Source organism: Furipterus horrens, unplaced genomic scaffold (assembly GCF_987537825.1).
Source record: "Furipterus horrens unplaced genomic scaffold, mFurHor1.1.pri manual_scaffold_6, whole genome shotgun sequence".
Classification (NCBI taxonomy): Eukaryota; Metazoa; Chordata; class Mammalia; order Chiroptera; family Furipteridae; genus Furipterus; species Furipterus horrens.
The window spans coordinates 60,190,670-60,211,251 of record NW_028327176.1 but is presented as its reverse complement, the minus strand read 5'-3'; positions in this window follow the sequence as shown (position 1 = coordinate 60,211,251).

Genomic DNA, 20,582 nt, shown 5'->3' with positions numbered 1-20,582 from the left:
TGAGAAGAACTATATGTACAACCAATGGACATGGACTAAAAGGGTGGGGACAAAGTGAGGGAGGGGGGCCACCGGGTGGAGGGGAACAGAGGGAAGGGAAATTGGAACAAATGTAACACTGTAATCAATAAAACACATTAAAAAAAATAAATAAACAAAATAAAAATATAAATAAAGAAAAAAATGACTACAAACAACTATATGGCAAGAAATTTGAAAACCTAGTAGAAATGGACAGATTTCTAGAAACATATAACCTTCCAAAACTGAATCAAGAAGTAGAAAGTCTCAACAGACTAATAACAAAGAAGGAAATTGAAACAGTAATCAAAAATCTCCCTCCACACAAAAGCCCTGGACCGGATGGCTTCACAGGCAAATTTTACAAAACATTTAGGGAAGAACTAACTCCTACCCTCCTCAAACTATTCCAAAAAATCCAAGAAGAGGGAAAAATCCCAAACTCTTCCTATGAAGCCAGTATTACCCTAATCCCCAAACCAGGTCAAGACACAGCAAAGAAAGGAAACTACAGGCCAATATCACTGATGAACATAGATGCTAAAATCCTCAATAAAATTTTGGCAAACAGGATCCAGCAATACATCAAAAAGATCATACACCATGATCAAGTGGGATTCATCCCAGGGATGCAAGGATGGTTTAATATTCGCAAATCAATAAATATAATACATCACCTAAACAAAATGAAAGACAAAAATCGCATGATCATATCAATAGATGCAGAAAAAGCATTTGATAAAGTACAACACCCATTTATGTTGAAAACACTCAGCAAAATGGGAATAGAGGGAGCATACCTTAACATCATTAAGGCTATATATGAGAAGCCTGAAGCCAACATCATACTCAGTGGACAAAAACTGAAAGCATTCCCCCTGAAATCAGGAACTAGACAAGGTTGTCCACTCTCCCCACTTCATTCAACATAGTGTTGGAAGTCCTAGCTACAGCAATCAGAGAAGAAAAAGAAATAAAAGGCATCCAAATTGTGAAAGAAGAAGTAAAACTATCACTATTTGCAGACGACATGATAGTATACCTAGAAAATCCTATAAACTCCACTAAAAGACTACTCGATATAATAAGTGAATTTGGCAAAATAGCAGGGTACAAAATAAATATACAGAAATCTAAGGCATTTCTGTACACCAACAATAAAATATCAGAGACAGAGGCAAAAAAGAAAATACCATTTACTATAGCAACAAGAAAAATAAAGTACCTAGGAATAAACTTAACCAAAGAGATAAAAGACCTGTACACTGAAAATTATGCAACATTGAAGAAAGAAATTAAGGAAGATACAAATAAATGGAGGCAAATACCATGTTCTTGGATGGGAAGAATCGACATCATCAAAATGGCCATACTACCCAAAGCAATTTACAGATTCAATGCAATCCCTATTAAAATACCAATGACATATTTCACAGACCTAGAACAAATACTCCAAAAATTCATATGGAACCAAAAAAGACCCCGAATAGCAAAAGCAATCTTGAAACAGAAGAACACAGCAGGAGGAATCACAATACCAGACATCAAACAATACTACAAAGCCACTGTGATCAAAACAGTCTGGTACTGGCATAAGAACAGACATATAGGTCAGTGGAACAGAATTGAAAGCCCAGAAATAAACCCAGGCCTCTATGGTCAACTAATCTTTGATAAAGGAGGAAAGAACATAAAATGGAGTGAGAAGAGCCTCTTTAACAAATGGTGCTGGGAGAACTGGACAGGGACGTGCAAAATAATGAAACTAGACCACCAATTTACACCACACGCGAGAATAAACTCAAGATGGATTAAAGACTTAAATGTAAGCCGTGATACCATAAAAGTCCTAGAGGAAAACATAGGCAGGAAAATTTCAGATATCCCACGTAACAATATCTTCACGGATACATCTCCTAAGGCAAGAGAAATAAAGGAAAAAATAAACAAATGGGACTACATCAAACTAAAAAGTTTCTGCTCAGCAAAAGAAAACATCAGCAAGATGAAAAGGAAACCAACCATATGGGAAAACATATTTGCCAATGATATCACAGACAAGAGACTGATCTCCAAAATATATAAAGAGCTTATACGACTCAACATCAAGAAAACAAACAACCCAATTAAAAAGTGGGCAAAGGACCTGAACAAACACTTCTCCAAAGAGGACATACAGAAGGTCCATAAGCACATGAAAAAATGCTCAACATCATTGGCCATCAGAGAGATGCAAGTAAAATCCACAATGAGATACCACCTTACACCTGTCAGAATGGCCATCATCAACAAATCAACAAACAACAAATGCTGGCGAGGATGTGGAGAAACGGGAACCCTACTGCACTGTTGGAGGGAATGCAGACTGGTGCAGCCACTATGGAAAACAGTATGGAATTACCTCAAAAAACTAAAAATGGAACTGCCATCTGAACCAGTGATTCCACTGTTAGGATTATACCCGAAAAATCTTAAAACCCTAATTCAAAAAAACTTATGCACCCCTATGTTCATAGCAGCCCTGTTTACAATAGCTAAGTGCTGGAAACAGCCTAAGTGCTCATCTGTAGACGAGTGGATCAAAAAACGGTGGTACATCTACACAATGGAATACTATGTAGCAGAAAGAAAGAAGGAACTCCTGCCATTTGCGACAACATGGATGGAACTAGAGAGAATTATGCTTAGTGAAATAAGCCAGGCAAAGAAAGCAAAATACCATATGACATCACCCAATACGGGAAACTAAAGAGCAACACAAACAAAGGAACTAAATAGGCAAAGACTAGAATAGTAGTCAGTAGGGGGGAGAGGGGAGGGAGAGAAGGGGGATAAGTAAGGGAAGGGTCTAGCCAAGGAACGTTTATGAATGACTCATGGACATGGACAACGGGGAGGGATATGATTGTGGGAGAAGGGATGAACTGGTTGGGGGGAGCAATGAGGGGAAAATGGGACCACTGTAACTGAAAAACCAAAAAGTAAAATTTAAAAAAAAATTCAGTATAATGATTAAGTACTAGAAGACAGCCAAGATTAGGGAGTAGGCACAGACATCAAGAAACAGGCAGGGTTGTTGGCCCCCCCAAACTCAAAAATGCCTTGAAGTTTGTTATGGCTGTGTTCCTGACATCTGGGGTGAGGTCTCTGCAGAGAGAAGAGGCACAGCATCAAGGTCAGGATTCACATCTGGAGAAGACCAGGATCTTAGAAAAGGCATCTGGGGTTGAGACCATTTACCCATATCAAAAAGTCACTTAAGCAATTCAGTCCAATCATTGGTCATTTTCATGACACTAAGTAATGTAAGGCAAAGGAACTGAAATAATAAGTCAGCCAAAATTTCATTACCAGTGATCAAAATAGTTTGAATCTGACACCGAAGGCACCACCCCAAAGCTAAATCTCATCTTTGAACCAATCCCACAATAGACCTTCCTGAAGGGTGTGGACCAAGGCCCTTCTTTGGGAAGGTACAAAGCTCACACACTCATTGTAAATAGAAAATAATATATACTAGTATCTAATACATCACTTTAGGGAAAGAAAGCCTATGTAGCTTGTGCACTGATTTTTTTATAGCTTCTTGTTTTTGAATTCTATTATTAGTAGTAAATTATCCATTTATTCAATAAATTTTTATTAAACTACTACAAAATGATGGGCACTGCTATATTTGCAAGAGATACAGTGAACCAAATCAATGATATCTCTGCTATCATGGAATTTATATTTTAAAGGGCTACAGTCTATTGTTAGAATTGACATATTGTTCCATTTTGTGTGAGCCCTGTAAATGCAAAGAATTTCCTTTCTGCATATTTGTTGTGCTGGGACTTTTTTTCTTTCCTCCTCAGTGCCTGTTTGGGTAGCTGTACAAAATCCTCCAAACAAATGGGCTAAGTGCCTTAATCAAACGAGCCAAATGAAACAAGAATCCCCTCCCTTCCACCAAAAAATTAAAAACAAAAATAAAATTAAATCCAAGTCAATTATTTGCATTGGTATGTATATGATTAGTATCAAAGGGAGGGTATCACAGTTTTGGATCAAATGCTGCACCAAACAATTGCTTAGGATATGCATATAATGAAGCCTTTCCCCCACACAATAGAAATGAGATTGGTGAAGCCCAGGAGAGATGGTGTTAAATTGAAGACGGAGGTCTGGGGGAGAGATTGAATGGGAAAGAGTGTAACTTACATTGAAACAATCCACTCATAGACAATGTCAAAGTGATACCATCTCCAAAATTCAGATAAGATGAAGCTCAGAGCCAATGAGTAGTTCCCCTTCCTCATGCCATATACAAAAACTAATTCAACAGGAATTATAGGCCTAAACTTAAGAGTAAAATCTATACAACTATTAGAGGAAAACATGAGGGTAAATCTTCATGGTTTTGGATTTGACAATTTTATAGCTGTAGAACCAAAAGCACAAGCAACAAAAGAAAAGAAAAGACAAATTAAACTTTATCAGGATTAAAAATCTTTGTGCATCAAAGAACATTATCAAGAAACAGAAAAGATAATCTATTCACAGAATGAAAGAAAATATTTCAAATGCTATATATATAATATATTTTAAAAACACATACAACTCCATAGGAAGTAACGCAATTTAAAAATGGACCAAGAACTTGAATAGGCATTTCTCCAAATAAAACATGCAGATCGCCCATAAGTACAAAAATATGCTCGACAGACATGCTGGTTCTCCCTCCACAACTAAGGAGGAATAAAACTACCTCAATTAGAGACAACCAGACATTCCAGAAAAATCAAGTTGCATGGAAGTCCAACAAAGATATAGAGAAGAAATACTCATCCAGACAGGTAGGAGGGGCAGACCTGGGGCACAAAAGATGGGGTGTGGTGGCAGTGGCAGACTGGCGGGAAGCACAGTCATACATTTTAAAAAGTGCTGAGGAACATCTGGGAGTGTTCCCACCTCCTGAGCAGACCGCGCAGCTCACAGTTCCAGCGCCAGGGAAAATCAAGCCTCATTGCTTATGACTCTGCAAACCCATGGGGGTTGGGGTAGAGGAAGAAACTGCTGGTCTCGCAGCAGAGCCCACTTCTTTAAAGGGCCCCCATGGTCCTAGAATGTCTGCAGACCCACTCATTCTGGGAATGATGGCCAGGACAACAGATAGAGAGGTGCTGGTCCAATATGAAAGTGGGAGAGATGTCTGGAAAAGGGGCAAGTGCTGAGCAAGCAGCATTGTTCCCTCTCAGACCCCACCCTCACATACAGCGCCGCAACGTGGTGAAATTGGTGGCCCTGTACTGATGAATACCTAAGCCTCCATCCCTTAAAACGTAACAGGAGCAACAGCTCTACCTAAAACACAGAGGCAAACAAATACAGGAGCCTGTCAAGATGAGGAGACAAAGACGTATGGCCCAAAAGGGGGAACGGATCAAGGTTCCAGTGGGAGAACTAAGCAATGAGGAGATAGCCAACCTAACACATGAAGAATTCAAAACATTGGTGATAAAGATGCTCACAGGCTTGACAGATATGCTTAAGTATGCCAAACACATAAGGGAAGGAGTGAAGGCAATGCTAAGTGAAATGAACAAAAATACGCACAAAAAACCAATGGTGAAGGGAAGGAAACTGGGATTCAAATCAATGATTTGGAACATAAGAAAAACTAGTCAACCAGTACAGAACGAGGAAACAAGAATTGAAAAAAATGAGGAGAGGTTTAGGAACATCTGGGACAACTTTAAACATGCCAACATCTGAATCACAGGGGTGCCAGAAGAAGAGGAAGAGCAAGAAATCGAGAGCTTATGTGAAAAAATAATGAGGAAAAACTCCCCAAATTTGGCGAAGGAAATAGACATACAAGTCCAGGAAGCACAGAGAGTCCCATACAAGTTAGACCCAAAGAGGACCACACCAAGAGACATCATAATTAAAATGCCAAAGGTGAAAGATAAAGAGAGAATCTTAAAAGCAGCAAGAGAAAAGCAGAGAGTTACCTACCAAGGGGTGCCTATAAGACTATCAGCTGATTTCTCAAAAGAAACTTTGCAGGCAAGGAGGGACTGGCAAGCAGTATTCAATGTGATGAAAAGCAAGGATCTACAACCAAGATTACTCTATCCAGCAAAGCTAGCATTTAGAATGGAAGGGAAGATGAAGTGCTTCCCAGAAAAGGTAAAGCTAAAAGGGTTCATTATCACCAAGCCATTATTGTATGAAATGTTAAAGGGACTTATTTAAGAAAAAGAAAATCAAAACTATGAACGCTAAAATGACAACAAACTTACAACTATCAACAACTGAATCTAAAAAATAAAAACAAAATCCAACGAAGCACACCAGAATAGGAACAGAATCATTTGGAGGGTTATCAGCTGGGAGGGGGAAGAAGGAGAAATGAGGAAGTGGTTTAGGGATTAAGAAGCATAATTGGTTGGTACAAAATAGACAGGGGGAGGTTAAGAATAATATAGAAAATGGTGAAGCCAAAGAACTTACATGCACAACCCATGGTCATGAACTAAGGAGCGTGGGATTGCTGGAGGGAAAGGCGTTAATGGGCAGAGGGGAGCAAAGGGGGAAAAATTGGAGCTACTGTAACAACATAATCAATAAAATATACTTTAAAAAAAGGAAAGAATGTCTATACAATAATAATTTGGCGTATCATTACTTTACTATTTTAAGATTATGTTGTTGTAACACAACCATTATTCTATTTGGTTTTTACAAAACGTATGACTTGGGTAGATGGGTACTTCTATTCTCACCTTATAGATAATGATGTCAAAATTAATACATGTGAGCCATCTGGTGTGGTATCTTTTTTCTCTCTTCCCTAGTGCTGGCAGAATACCATGGGCAATGTCAAGCAGCTGAAACTTACAGAAAAATATAAGAAAAAAATAGTACTTTTTAATATTTGGAACAAAAAAAATTGTTTTTTAATTAGGACAGCTGGAGTTGTGCTGCCTTAATAGTTAGAAGGAAAATCCTCTAACCTATTGTGATCTTGTGACCTCCATTAGGGAGTCATGTTGAAATAAAGAAGGTATGATATCTGATAGACAGACTCAGTGAAGAGGCTAAAAAGCTGACCTTAGATTTAAAAAATGTTTATTTTAATACGTTTATTGATTTTAGAGAAAGGGAGAGAGAGAGAGAGAGAGAGAGAGAAACACTGATGTGAGAGAGAAGCATTCAGTTGGTTGCCTCCCATAGTGCACCAACTGGGGATTGAACCCACAACCTAGATAGGTGTCCTGACTGGAAGTGGATCCACCAGATTTTTGGTGTATGGGACAATGCTCCAACCACTGAGCCACACTAGTCAGGGTGACCTTAGAATCATTAAAAGGCTTTACGACCCATGACTCAGGTGGATAATGTATTCTGAAATAGAACACCAAATAGAAATGGTGAGAGAAGCAAGGTATTATTATGAGACCAATTACACTCATGAAATGTAGCTCATAATATCAGGATGACCCAATATTCTGTAATATTTTGTTTTTGTTTTTGTTGTTGTTGATGATGATGTTAACCTACTCCCAAATGGTTGACCAATCAAAGGAATTATATTTCTGTAGACATGATAAAAATCTCTTCATTCATTTTGTAGTCAAGATGGAGACATGAGGTATGAACGATAAATGAATAAGCAACCTTGATAATTGAACAAAATATGATACCCAAAGACTGGCAGTTAATGAGGTTTCTGGCTATTGCCACAGATTTCTGTCCAAAACAATCCTGAGTCTGCGGAAGCTTAAAATGACCCAGATGCCCTTAGCCCCACATGAAGATGACAATACAGGTGTCAGGATTTCCTGGATCTCCAATATTTTATTTCTCTCCTGCTCATTCTGCTATCTACCTTCTCTTGTTCTGCCAACTTCTCTGTTCTTTAATTTTCTGGACTTCAGCCAGCTTATTTCTTTTTGATAAGGCTTTTTTTGTACATTTTTTAATTTTTATAGTATTCAAACCTTTACTTTAAAAAGGAATTTCTTTTTTGTGTGTGTATATTTTATTGATTATTTTGTTACAATAGTTTCAATTTTTTCCCCTTTGCTCTCCTTCCCCCAGCAATCCCACCCCCCTTAGTTCACGTCCATTGGTCATGCATACAAGTTCTTTGGCTTCACCCTTTCCTATATTCTTTTTCTTTTTTTAATTAATTAATTAATTTTTTATAACAATAAAAAATAACAATTCCCCCCTCCCAGACTTAAGACCCTTTATAATCTTATAAAGGACAATGGTAGAAGGTCTCGTGCTTCTCTAGCTGCTTCAAGCTGGACATGGTTGTCATCCTACCTACCCTTGGGTCCAGAAATCTCTAATAAGAGTGGGGGTGTGGAGGAGAGGGTGACCTTCCCACATGGGAAGAATCTTGAAGACTACAGGTCAGTTGACTGTCCCCGGACCACAGCATGCTTGGTGTAACAGGCTGGCATACTTGCTGTATTCTCTGGTTCAATTTTGCTCATTTTTTTGTGTTGTTCATTGGTCTCCTATAATAAATGATACCATAAGGTATTTTTCTTTCATTGCCTGGCTTATTTTGCTAAGCATAATTCTCTTTAGTTCCATCCATGTTGTTGCAAATGGTAGAAGTTCCTTCTTTCTTTCTTCACATAGTACTCCATTGTGTAAATGTACCACAGCTTTTTGATCCACTCATCTACAGGTGCTCACCTAGGCTGTTTCCCACACTTGGCTATTGTAAACAGCGCTGCTATGAACATAGGGGCGCATAGGTTCTTTTGAATTGGGGTTTCAGGATTCTTCGAGTATAGTCCTAGCAGTGGAATTGCTGGTTCAAAAGGCAGTTCCATTTTTAGTTTTTTGAGGTAATTCCATACAGTTTTCCATAGTGGCTGCACCAGTCTGCATTCCCACCAGCAGTGCATCAGGGTTCCCTTTTCTCTGCATCCTCATCAGCACAGGTTGTTTGTTGATTTGTTGATGATGCCATTCTGACGGATGTGAGGTGATATGTCATTGTGGTTTTTATTTGAATCTCTCTGATGGCTAGTGATGTTGAGAATCCTTTCATATGTCTATGGACCCTCTGTATGTCTTCTTCGGAGAAGTGCTTGTTCAGGTCCTTTGCCCATTATTTAATTCAGTTGTCTGTCTTCTTGGTGCTGAGCTGTATAAGTTATTTATATATTTTGGAGATCAATCCCTTGTCTGAGGAATCATTGGCAAATATATTTTCCCATATGGTTGGTTCCCTTTTTATCTTGCTGATGTTTTTGTTTGCTGAGCAGAAACTCTTTAGTTTGATGTAGTCCCATTTGTTTATTCTTTCCTTTATTTCCCTTGACTTAGGAGATATATCAGTGAAAATGTTGCTACACGGGATATCTGAAATTTTCCTGCCTATGTGTTCTTCTACAACTTTTATGGTGCCATGGCTTACATTCAAATCTTTGATCCATCTTGAGTTTATTCTGGTGTATGGTGTAAGTTGGTGGTCTAGTTTCATTTTTTTTTGCATGTCCCTGTCGAGTTTCCCCAGCACCATTTGTTAAAGAGGCTCTTTTCACTCCATTTTATAATCCTTCCCCCTTTGTCAAATATTAGTTGACCATATAGACCTGGGTTTATTTCTGGAATCTTCATTCTGTTCCATTGATTTATATGTCTGTTCTTATGCCAGTACTAGACTGTTTTGATTACCGTAGCCTTGTAGTATAGTTTGATATCAGGCATTGTGATTCCTTCTACTGTGTTCCTCTGTCTCAAGATTGCTGTGGCTATTCGGGGTCTCTATGGTTCCATATAAATTTTTGAAGTATTTGTTCTAGGTCTGTGAAATATGTCATTGGTATTTTAATAGGGATTGCATTAAATCTAAATTGATTTGGGTAGTATGGACATTTTAATGATGTTGATTCTTCCCATCCATGAACACAGTATATGCTTTCAGTTATTTGTATCTCCTTAATTTTGTTCTTCAGTGTTATGTAGTTTTCAGAGTACAGGTCTTTTACCTCCTTGGTTAAGTTTATTCCTAGGTACTTTATTTTTCTTGCTATGGTAAATGGAATTTTTTTTTTTTAGTTTCTATCTCTGATAATTTATTGTTGGTGTAAAGAAATGTCTTCGATTTCTGAATACTGACTTTGTACCCTGCTGTTTCGCCAAATTCACTTATTATGTCAAGTAGTTTTTTAGTGAAGTCTATAGGGTTTTCTATGTACACTATCATGTTGAATGCCTTTTATTTCTTTTTCTTTTTCTTGTCTGATTTCTGTGACTAGAACTTCCAAGACTATGTTGAAAAGGAGTGGAGAGAGTGGACATCCTTGTCTTGTTCCTGATCTCAGGGGGAATGTTTTCAGTTTTTGTCCATTGAGTATAATGTTGGCTTCAGGTTTCTCATATATGGCCTTTATTATGTTGAGGTATGCTCCCTCTATTCCCATTTTGCTGAGAGTTTTCATCATAAATGGGTGTTGTACTTTATCAAATACTTTTTCTGCATCTATTGATATGATCATGTGGTTTTTGTCTTTCATTTTGTTTATGTGGTGTATTACGTTTATTGACTTGCGAATATTAAATCATCCTTGCAACCCTGGGATGATTCCCACTTGATCATGATGTATGATCTTTCTAATGTGTTGCTAGATCCGGTTTGCCAATATTTTGTTGAGGATTTTAGCATCTATGTTCAGCAGTGACATTGGCCAGTAGTTTTATTTCTTCATTGTGTTTTTACCTGGTTTTGGAATTCGGGTAATACTGGCTTCATAGAAATAGTTGGGGAGTCTTCCCTCTTCCTGAATTTTTTGGAATAGTCTGAGAAGGATAGGAGTTAGTTCTTTCCTAAATGTTTTGTAGAATTCACCTGTAAGCCATCCAGTCCAGAGTTTTTGTGTGCTGGGAGTTTTTTGACTACTGCTTCAGTTTCACTAGTTGTTATAGGTCTGTTCAGGCTTTCTGCTTCTTTTTGATTCAGTTTTGGAAGATTATATGTTTCCAGAAATTTCTCCATTTCATCTAGGTTGTCAAATTTCTTGTGATACAGTTGTTCATAATAATTTCCTACAATCTTCTGTATTTCTGTGGTATCGGTGGTGATTTCTCCTCTTTCATTTTTGATTTTATTTATTTGGGTCCTCTATCTTTTTTTTTTTAATGAGCCTGGTTTAACGCTTGTCGATTTTCTTTATCTTTTCAAAGAACCAGGTCCTACTTTTGTTGATATTTTGAATTGTTTGTTTAGTTGTCATTTAATTATGCTCTGATCTTGATGATTTCCTTCCTTCTACTCGCTCTGGGCTTTGTTTGTTGTTGTTCTTCTAGTTCTTGTAACTGTAGGGATAGATTTTTTATTAGAGATTCTTCTATTCTTTTTAAGTAGGCCTGTATTGCTATGAAACTTCCTCTCATGACTGCTTTCGCTGTGTCTCATAGGTTTTGGGTTGTTGTGGGTTCATTATCATTTGTTTCCAGAAACTTTTTCAGTTCTTCCTTGATGTCATTGTTAACCCATTCATTATTTAATAGCATGTTATTCACTCTCCATGAGTTTGAATGTTTTTGAGTTTTTTCCTTGAGGTTGATTTCCAATTTTAAGCCATTGTGATTTGAGAAGATGCTTGATATAATTTCAATTTTCTTGAATTTGTTGAGGCTTGTTTTGTGTCCTACCATGTGCTCTATCTTTGAAAATGTTCCATGTGCACTGGAAAAGAATTTATATTTTGTTTCTTTGGGGTGAAAATTTATATATATATATATATAAAATTTGATCTAGAGTGTTGTTCAATGCCTCAATATCTTTGGTCTTTCTTTGCTTTGAAGACCTGTCCATTGTTGACAAAGGGGTGTTAAAGTCCCCTACTAAGAGCGTGTTGCTATCTATATCCTTCCTGAATTCTTTCAAATTTTTTCTTACATATTTGGGTGATCCTATGTTGCGTGCATATATGTTTACAAGAATTATATCTTTTTGATGAATTTTTCCCTTAAGTATTATGAAATGTCCTTCTTTGTCTCTTTTTATGGCATTTGCTGTGAAATCTGTTTTGTCTGATATAAGTATTGTTACCCCAGCTTTTTTTTCATATCCATTTGCTTGAAATACTTTTTTCCATCCCTTCACTTTCAGTCTGTGTAGATCTTTTGTTCTAAGGTGGGTCTCTTGTAGACAGCATATATGCAGGTCATACTCTCTAATCCATTCAGCTACTTTAGGTCTTTTGATTGGTGCATTTAATCCATTTACATTTAAGGTTATTATTGATACGTACTTATTCATTGTCATTTTCCCTATTTTGTACTTGTGTTCCTCTCTGTCTCTCTCTTTTTTTTTCATCTTCTTAAAGCAGACCCTTTAGCTTCTCTTGCAATGCTGGTTTGGTGGAGATGTATTCTTTTAGTGTTCTTTTGTCTTGAAAGCTCCTTATTTCACCTTCAATTTTGAATGAGAGCCTTTGTGGGTAGAGTAGTCTTGGTTGTAGGCCTTTGTTTTTCATTGCTTGGAATATTTTTTGCCATTTTCTTCTTGTTTGTAGTGTTTCTGCTGAGAAATCTGATGGTAGCCTTATTGGAGCTCCCTTGTATGTTATTAGTTGTTTCTCTCTTGCTGCTTTTAGGATTCTCTTTGCCTTTGAATGTTGCCATTTTAATTATGATGTGTCTTGAAGTAGGTCTCTTTGGGTTCATCTTCATTGGGACCCTCTGTGCTTCCTGAACTTGCATGACTCTTTCTCTCATCAAGTTAGGAAAGTTTTCTGTCATTAGTTTTTCAATCAGGTTTTCTATCCCTTACTCCTCTTCTCCTTCTGGAATTTCTATAATATGAATATTATTACGTTTCATGATGTCCTGCAGCTTTCTTAAAACCTCTTCATTCTTTTTTAGTCTTTTTTCATTTTTTTGTACTGTCTGGGAATTTTTTTTTACGTTGCCCTCCAGCTCACCGATCCAATCTTTTGCTTCTTCTAGCCTGCCTTTAATTCCTTCTACTGTGTTCTTCAGTTTAGAAATTGTATAATTCATTTCTTCCTGGCTCTTATCGATAGCTTCTATGTCCTTTTTCATGCTGGTGTAATTCTCAGTAAGTTCCTTATAGTTTCCCTGAAGTTCCTTGTAGTTTTTCTGGAGTTCTTTGTAGTTTTCTTTGAGCTCGCTGAACTCATTGAGCTTCCCTATAATTCGTCTTTTGAATTCCATGTCTGATAATTTGCTTCCTTTTATTTCATTTAGCGCTCTTTCTGGGGATTCTTCCTTTCCTTTTGATGGGGGGGTTGTTTCTCTGTCCCCCATTTTTGTGACTCCTATTGATTGTTGCTGCTTCTTAGATTGATCTGCACTTCCTGGATCTGCCCCTGGTGGCATCAGATCGCCTACCAATCTGGGCCTAAGCAGCCTGTTGGAGACTACCAGAGAACTACTGCCTTTGTCTGTCTCGTTTAGTTGTTAATCCTGATAAGGCATTTTTGAAGATTGGTTACTTAGTAATATACCTATTCTTCATTTCAATAAGATTCTAAAATTTCTACACACTCTGACCTAATATCATGTAAACTCAGATGAATCAATATTTTGTATCAGTTTTAATAATTGTTATTATTATTGACCATTTAGTAGATAACAGGATCTAGGTTCAGATTTTTCCAAAAATATTGTATTTATATTTATAGGAGCATTGAGATAAATGCTGGTAAGTTCCATATGTCAAGTAAGCCAATCAGTGATGACAATGAGATCAGAGGGATAGTGGGAATGATGTCATACTCGTCGGTCGCCGGCAGCCGTCCGTCTCGAGAGACGATGGTATAGCTTCTTAAGAGTCTATCTGCACCGCCGAAAATGGCTGTGCAGTCCGACTCGGGAGTGACACTGTATCTGTCTCCTCCCGTGTTGAATCGACATCTTGCGATGACGCTGGCGTGTCCTCTCCAGTGAAGCTGAAGCTACAGAGCCTGGGCAGGGTGATATGGAGGGTCTGCTGTTGCCCATGCAGCAGACCCCCACTCTCTTCGCAGCTGAAGGGTCCAAGGGAAAGACGGAGTCAATACAGCTTGGCTTCAGGTGCGCCGCAGGAGTTGCCGGTGTTGACTACAACGTCAAACCGCCTTAGGGACTCCGGCTCCGGATTTTCTGTCAGGGTTTACTCCCTTAGCCTTTCCCCTGAAGAGGTATGCCGCAAGGCAGCGGAGGTTTTTTGGAGTCAGAGTTTTCCTTCTCTGATGTGCCCTGACTGGAAGATCGAACCAGCGACACTTAGCTCGCAGGCCGACGCTCAATCCACTGAGCCAAACCAGCCAGGGGAAGATGTCATACTAAAAGGATTATAATTAAGCTTGATGACAGAGTGAATATCAAAAAAAATGACAACAGTTAAACTTATCTAGACAAAAGGCTGTCAAACTGAAATGAGTTCTGGGGAGGTCAAATTAAGTTGGCAGAAGGATCTGAGAATCAGTTTATGTAAGAAAAGTAAAAGAACTGAGAATAGGTAACCTAGAAGATTTGGGAGAAAATGGGTGTCTACTTTCAAATAAGAAAAATTATTATACAGAGGGAAGAATTCTATTTATTCACTGTATTCTATATTGTGGAGCAAGAACTAGAGATTATTGGGAGGTATATTTCAATACAATATAATAAAATATTTGAATCAATTAAATTGTCTGTAGATGGACTATTCTGCCTCATTAATTCATGTTCTCTTTTTATATGTATTGAAGAAGTGGCTAAATGACCACTTATCTAGAATTTGTAGAGGAAATTTTTGCATAGGGTGGAAAACTGGATTAGTTCAGGAACTCTCTAAGTATTGGGTTAGGGCCCACTGTCTCCCACCAAAAATAGCATTGAATCACTTCATGAGATTTCCTTTTTAATTTTCTTCCATTTTTTTCATTCCTGACAATAAGAAAAATATCTGATTGGTACTAGTATATCTCAAATATATCTATTTTATATTTATTCCAGATCATTCCATTATTTTTATTTCTCAAGATACCATATTTTCTGTTTTACATTCTTCATGCAGCTTATTTTCTTATGTAGTTTATAGTTGTTGTTTTTTTTATATGAGAATTTTTAGGAAGATGTAGTCTCCCTGAGATATTTCATGTTCTTATGAGAATGCTTTGCAAATTTTTTTTACTAAGTTAGCTATGGATTTCTTGATTTAGGGTTTTTGTTGTTGCTGTTGTTGTTACTTCTTTTTCTTTTCTTTTTCCTTTTTTTTTAAATTTTTGCTTTTGGTAGACTCACTGATGTATGCTTCATGCACCATGTACTCATATAAATCACAACCCACCCATAGATGAAACAGTGAAGGACAGATTTTTATTTCTTACTGTTGTCATTTTTTTCCACATGTGAAGGTAAGTTTCCTTGCCACTGAGCCATGCAAAGTGTTGGAATTTTTCTAGTCTAAAAGAACAGAAAATTATTTGAAATTCCTAAGTTTCAGCTAGTGATTGACTTCTAGATTTCCATTTTTCTCAGATGTCAACCAAATTCCTAACTAATATGTCTTACAAACCCCCGATGTGAGTTTCTCTTACATTTCTGGCTTCGATTTTTCTCTTTGATTCTCATACATGGATAGTTCCTTTTCTTCAGTTGGCTGTGTAATAAATTTTTAAAATTATACTTCATCTAGGGCATTTACATTTGTTTTTAATTGAGAAATCTGGCCCTAACTTAATTAATTTATTTTCATTTTAATATACCTTTACAGTATCTTTTGATTTGTGAATGGCTTAAGTTTTGTTTTCTAACAGCTTAATGAGATAATTCCCATATCATATAATTTATCTTTTTAAAATATACAATTTAATGTTTTCTTAGCATATTCACAGAGCTATGCAACCACCAGCACAATCAATTTTAGAACATTTTCATTACTCAGAAAAAAGAAAAAGAAAAAGCCCAGTACACATTAGCTATCACTTCCTTCTTCCATTCCCCCCAACCCAAGCCTTAAGTAGCCAAAAAGCTACTTTCTGATCCTAAAGATTTGCCTATGCTCTTCATTTCATATAAATGGAATCATATAATTTGTGGGCTGCTTTGCGTGAGTGTGTGTGTGTGGTGTGCATGTGTGTGAGAGAGAGAGACTGGTTTCTTTCACCTAGCATAAGGTTTTCAAGGTTTCTCTGTATTTTAACAAGTCAAATACTTTATATCATTATGTGGTCAAATAATATTCCTAGATATAAATATACTACATTTTGTTTATTCGTTCATCAGTTGATAGACAATTGGGATTGGTTCCACCTTTTGGCTATTATGAATAATGTTACTATGAACATTCATGCGCAATCTTTTGTGTAGATGTATGTTCTCTCTTATGTTGTACATATACATAAGAGTGAAATCGTCGTGTCCAATTGTAACTCTATTTTTAGTCATTTGAGGAATTGCCGGACTGTTTTACAAAGTAGCTGCACTATTTTAAATTATCACCAGTAATGCATAAGTGTTCCAATTTCTCCATACCTTTGACAACATTGTTATTATCTGTCTTAACAACAGGTATCCTAGTGGGGTATAAAACAGTACCTTTTTGCGGTTTTCGGTAGCATTTACCTGATGGTCAATAATATTGAGCACATATTTTTAAAGTATATTTTATTGATAATGTTGTTACAATAGTCCCAATATTTTCTACTTTGCTCCCTTATGCCCAGTACCCCCCTTCTCCCAGAAATCCTACTCCCCTTAGTTCATGTCCATGGGTCATGCATATAAATTCTTTAGCCCCACCATTTCCTATATTATTCTTAACTTCCCCCTGTCTATTTTGTACCAACCAATTACACTTCTTAATCCCTGCACCGCTTCCTCATTTCTCCCCCTTCCCCCTCCCAGCTGATAATCCCCCAAATGATTCCTATACCTATGATTCTATTCCCATTCTGGTGTGCTTAGTTGGGTTTTGTTTTTATTTCTTATTTTATTAAATAATTTATTTGTTTATTTATTTTTAGAGAGAGGAGAAAGGAGAAAGAGAGGGAGAGAAACATCACTGTGGTTGCCTCTCACTTGCACTCCCAACTGGGGACCTGACGTGCAACCTAGTCATGTGCCCTGACTGGGAATCAAACCAGCGACACTTGGCTTGCTGGCCAATGCTCAATCCACTGAGCCACAGCAGCCAGGGCTGTTTTTATTTTTTAGATTCAGTTGTTGATAGTTGTGAGTTTGTTGTCATTTTAGTGTGCATAGTTTTGATTTTCTTATTCTTAAATAAGTCTCTTTAACATTTCATACAATAGAGGAGAAAATGGCAGAGGAGTGAGGGAAGGCTGCGCTTTCAGGCTCCCGAGACCCGTCTGCAGTTTGGGCTAATTGCAGACAGAACATCTCAGTGAGCAGTGGGACATTGGCCGGAGTCGAGCCATGGCACTGCTGGATTAGAGAAAATCCATCTGGGAACAACCTGTTTAGTGACGATAGTGGAGGAAAAGGGGACGAAACAGGATTCCTGACTAGGGTGGCTGCCCGAGCTGCAGCTGGAAGTACACAAAGGCTTTTTGGCGACCACAGGCTTCCCCAAAGAGGAGTCAGGAGGAGAGAGGATCTCTGCCCGCCGGCAGAGACAGGACTCGACCAAGTGGTATTGGCGCTAAAGGACAGGAGACAGCGTGCTGCCGGGCAAGTGAGAACATAATTCTCCTTTATATTTTTCTCTAGTGGACGGTGGAGAGGGGAGGAAAGTTTGGGGGTGGTAGGCCGTTCTTGAGGAGTGCAGGCACAGAGGCACGCTCATCCACTCCCCAACCCTACCCTTGGGTCCCGGGGGTGCGCATAGGGAAGTGCTCTCATTCACTGGCCCAGGTGCGCAGGCCGTGAGTCCCGGCACCCCTTGAACACTCCCCAACAGACATAAGATCAGTGCCCCAATGGGCACAGAGAGGGCCCACTGAACACGCAGAAGACTGTGCCCAGACACCCCTAGCCAGCTCCAGTGGGCGCCATGCCCCAGGCTGGAAAGCAGACCACTAGCTCAGGCTCTGCTCATGCCCACCCAGATGGGTGACGGAAGGCAAGCAGCTGTGGGGCTGGAACAGCGGGCGGCAGCAACTCACAGATGCTCACTTCCACTGAGAACAAGTGTCCAGGGCCCCGCCCTAAGAGGCGAGAGACCAACTCTCGGAGCTCAGCTCAGCGGGACTAAAGGCACGAGCACTTGAGCGCGAAAACACCTCAGCCCAGTGACAATAAGCGCCAGTCGCGGGACAAGCTCTCAGGACACCCCACGCGTGCAGGGGTGTGCGCGCAAGGACACCTCAGCTGGCTCCAGCAGACAGCAAGAGAGCGCACGGTGCCAGCAACCGTGGGCGCACACCATTGCTGCAAGAAACAAGAACTCCTGAACCGCCACACTAGACCAGCTGAGGATGCAGAAAAAGAAGACGACACATCAGGCTGAACTGAAACTCAAGACAAAGTGGATAGAGTGACTCTCAATCAACTAGCCAGAAGAAAGACCCTACCAAAGAACATCTGAAATATAACCAGACAGCATAAACAGATGACATAAAGGATAACCCAAGAACATCAGGCTCAGAATATCAGAGAGACTGAACCACTGAAACCCCCAGATCTCCCATAAAGGATCTCACACCACAAAGGAGGAAAGTCAAAGCAGACCATCCCACCGCAAAAAATAAATAAATAAATAAGTAAGTAAAAAGAATCCAACATGGTAAGACGCAAAAATAACCCCTCAATGAAAAGAAAAGAGGGATGCTCAGAAAGAGAGATAGATGAAATAAACATAGCCCAAATGTCAGACATGGAATTCAAAACAATGGTGGTGAAGAAGCTCAATATACTCAACATCCTTAAAAACAACTATGACAACCTCCAAGGAAGTTACCAACAGCTCCAAGAAAATTACAGGGAACTTGCAGAGAACTACACCAGCATAAAAAAAGACATAGAAGCTATCAACAAGAACCAGGAAGAAATGAAGAATGCAATCTCTGAACTGAAAAACACAGTAGAATCAGTCAAAAGCAGACTAAACGAAGGAGAGGATTGGATTAGTGAGTTAGAAGATAATGTACAGAAAAACTCCCAGACAATACAGCAAAATGAAAAAAGATTGAAAAAATATGAACAAGATGTAAGGGAACTACAGGATAGCATGAGAAGAAATAATATCAGGATCATCGGAATTATAGAGGGAGAAGAAAAGGAGCATGGAATTGAAAAACTGATAGGAGAAATAGTGACAGAAAATCTTCTGAACGTGATCAGAGAAAAAGTTATACAAGTTCAGGAAGCACAGAGAGTTCCAATGAAGAGGAACCCCCAAAAACCCACTCCAAGACACATCATAATTAAAAAGGCAATATTTCAAGACAAAGAGAGAATCCTAAAAGCAGCAAGAGAAAAACAGCAAATAACTTACAAGGGAGCTCCGATAACGCTATCAATTGATTTCTCAACAGAAACATTACAAGCTAGAAGGGAATGGTCAAAAAAAATTCAAGCCATGAAAAACAAAGGCCTACAACCAATAATACTCTACCCAGCAAGTCTCTCATTCAAAATAGAAGGTGAAATAAGGAGTTTATCAGACAAAAAAAGACTAAAAGAATACATCTCCACCAAACCAGCATTGCAAGAGATGCTAAAGGTAATGTTCTATGAAAAAAGAAGAAAAAATAAAAGAGAGGAGAGGAACAGAGGTACAAAGGGAAATGAATAAATACATGTCAATAATAACCTTAAATGTAAATCGATTAAATGCTCCAATTAAAAGACATAGGGAAACGGAATGGATTAGGAAACAGGACCCATATATTTGCTGTCTACAAGAAAAACACATCAAAACAAAGATTTACACAGACTGAAAGTAAACGGATATAAAAAAATATTGCAAGCAAATGGACCAAAAAAAAAAGCTGGGGTAGCAGTCCTCATATCAGACAAAACGGATTTCAAAGCAAGGTCAATAAAAAGAGACAAAGAAGGACATTTCATAATACTTAAAGGAACAATCCATCAAGAAGATATAACATTGATAAACATATATGCACCCAACATAGGAACACCCAAATACATAAAGCAAATACTAGAAGACTACAAGAAGGATATTAACAACAACACACTCATAGTACGGGACTTCAACACTCCATTATCAACAATAGACGGATCACCCAAGCAAAGAAACACCAAGGATATACAGGCATTGAACAACACACTAAACCACATGGACCTAACTGATATATATAGAACTTTCCACCCCAAAGAAGCAAAATATACATTCTTTTCAAAGGCACATGGGGCATTTTCAAAGATAGACCACATGATAGAACACAAAACAAGCCTCAAAAAATGCAAGAAAATTGAAATAATATCAAGCATCTTTTCAGATCACAATGCCTTGAAACAAGAAATCAACCTCAGAGAAAAAAAATCAAAGACACCCAAACTCATGGAGAATGAATAACATGCTATTAAATAATGAATGGTTTAACAACGACATCAAAAAAGAAATCAAAAAATATCTAGAAACTAATGATAATGAGCACACAACAGCCCAAAACCTGTGGGACACA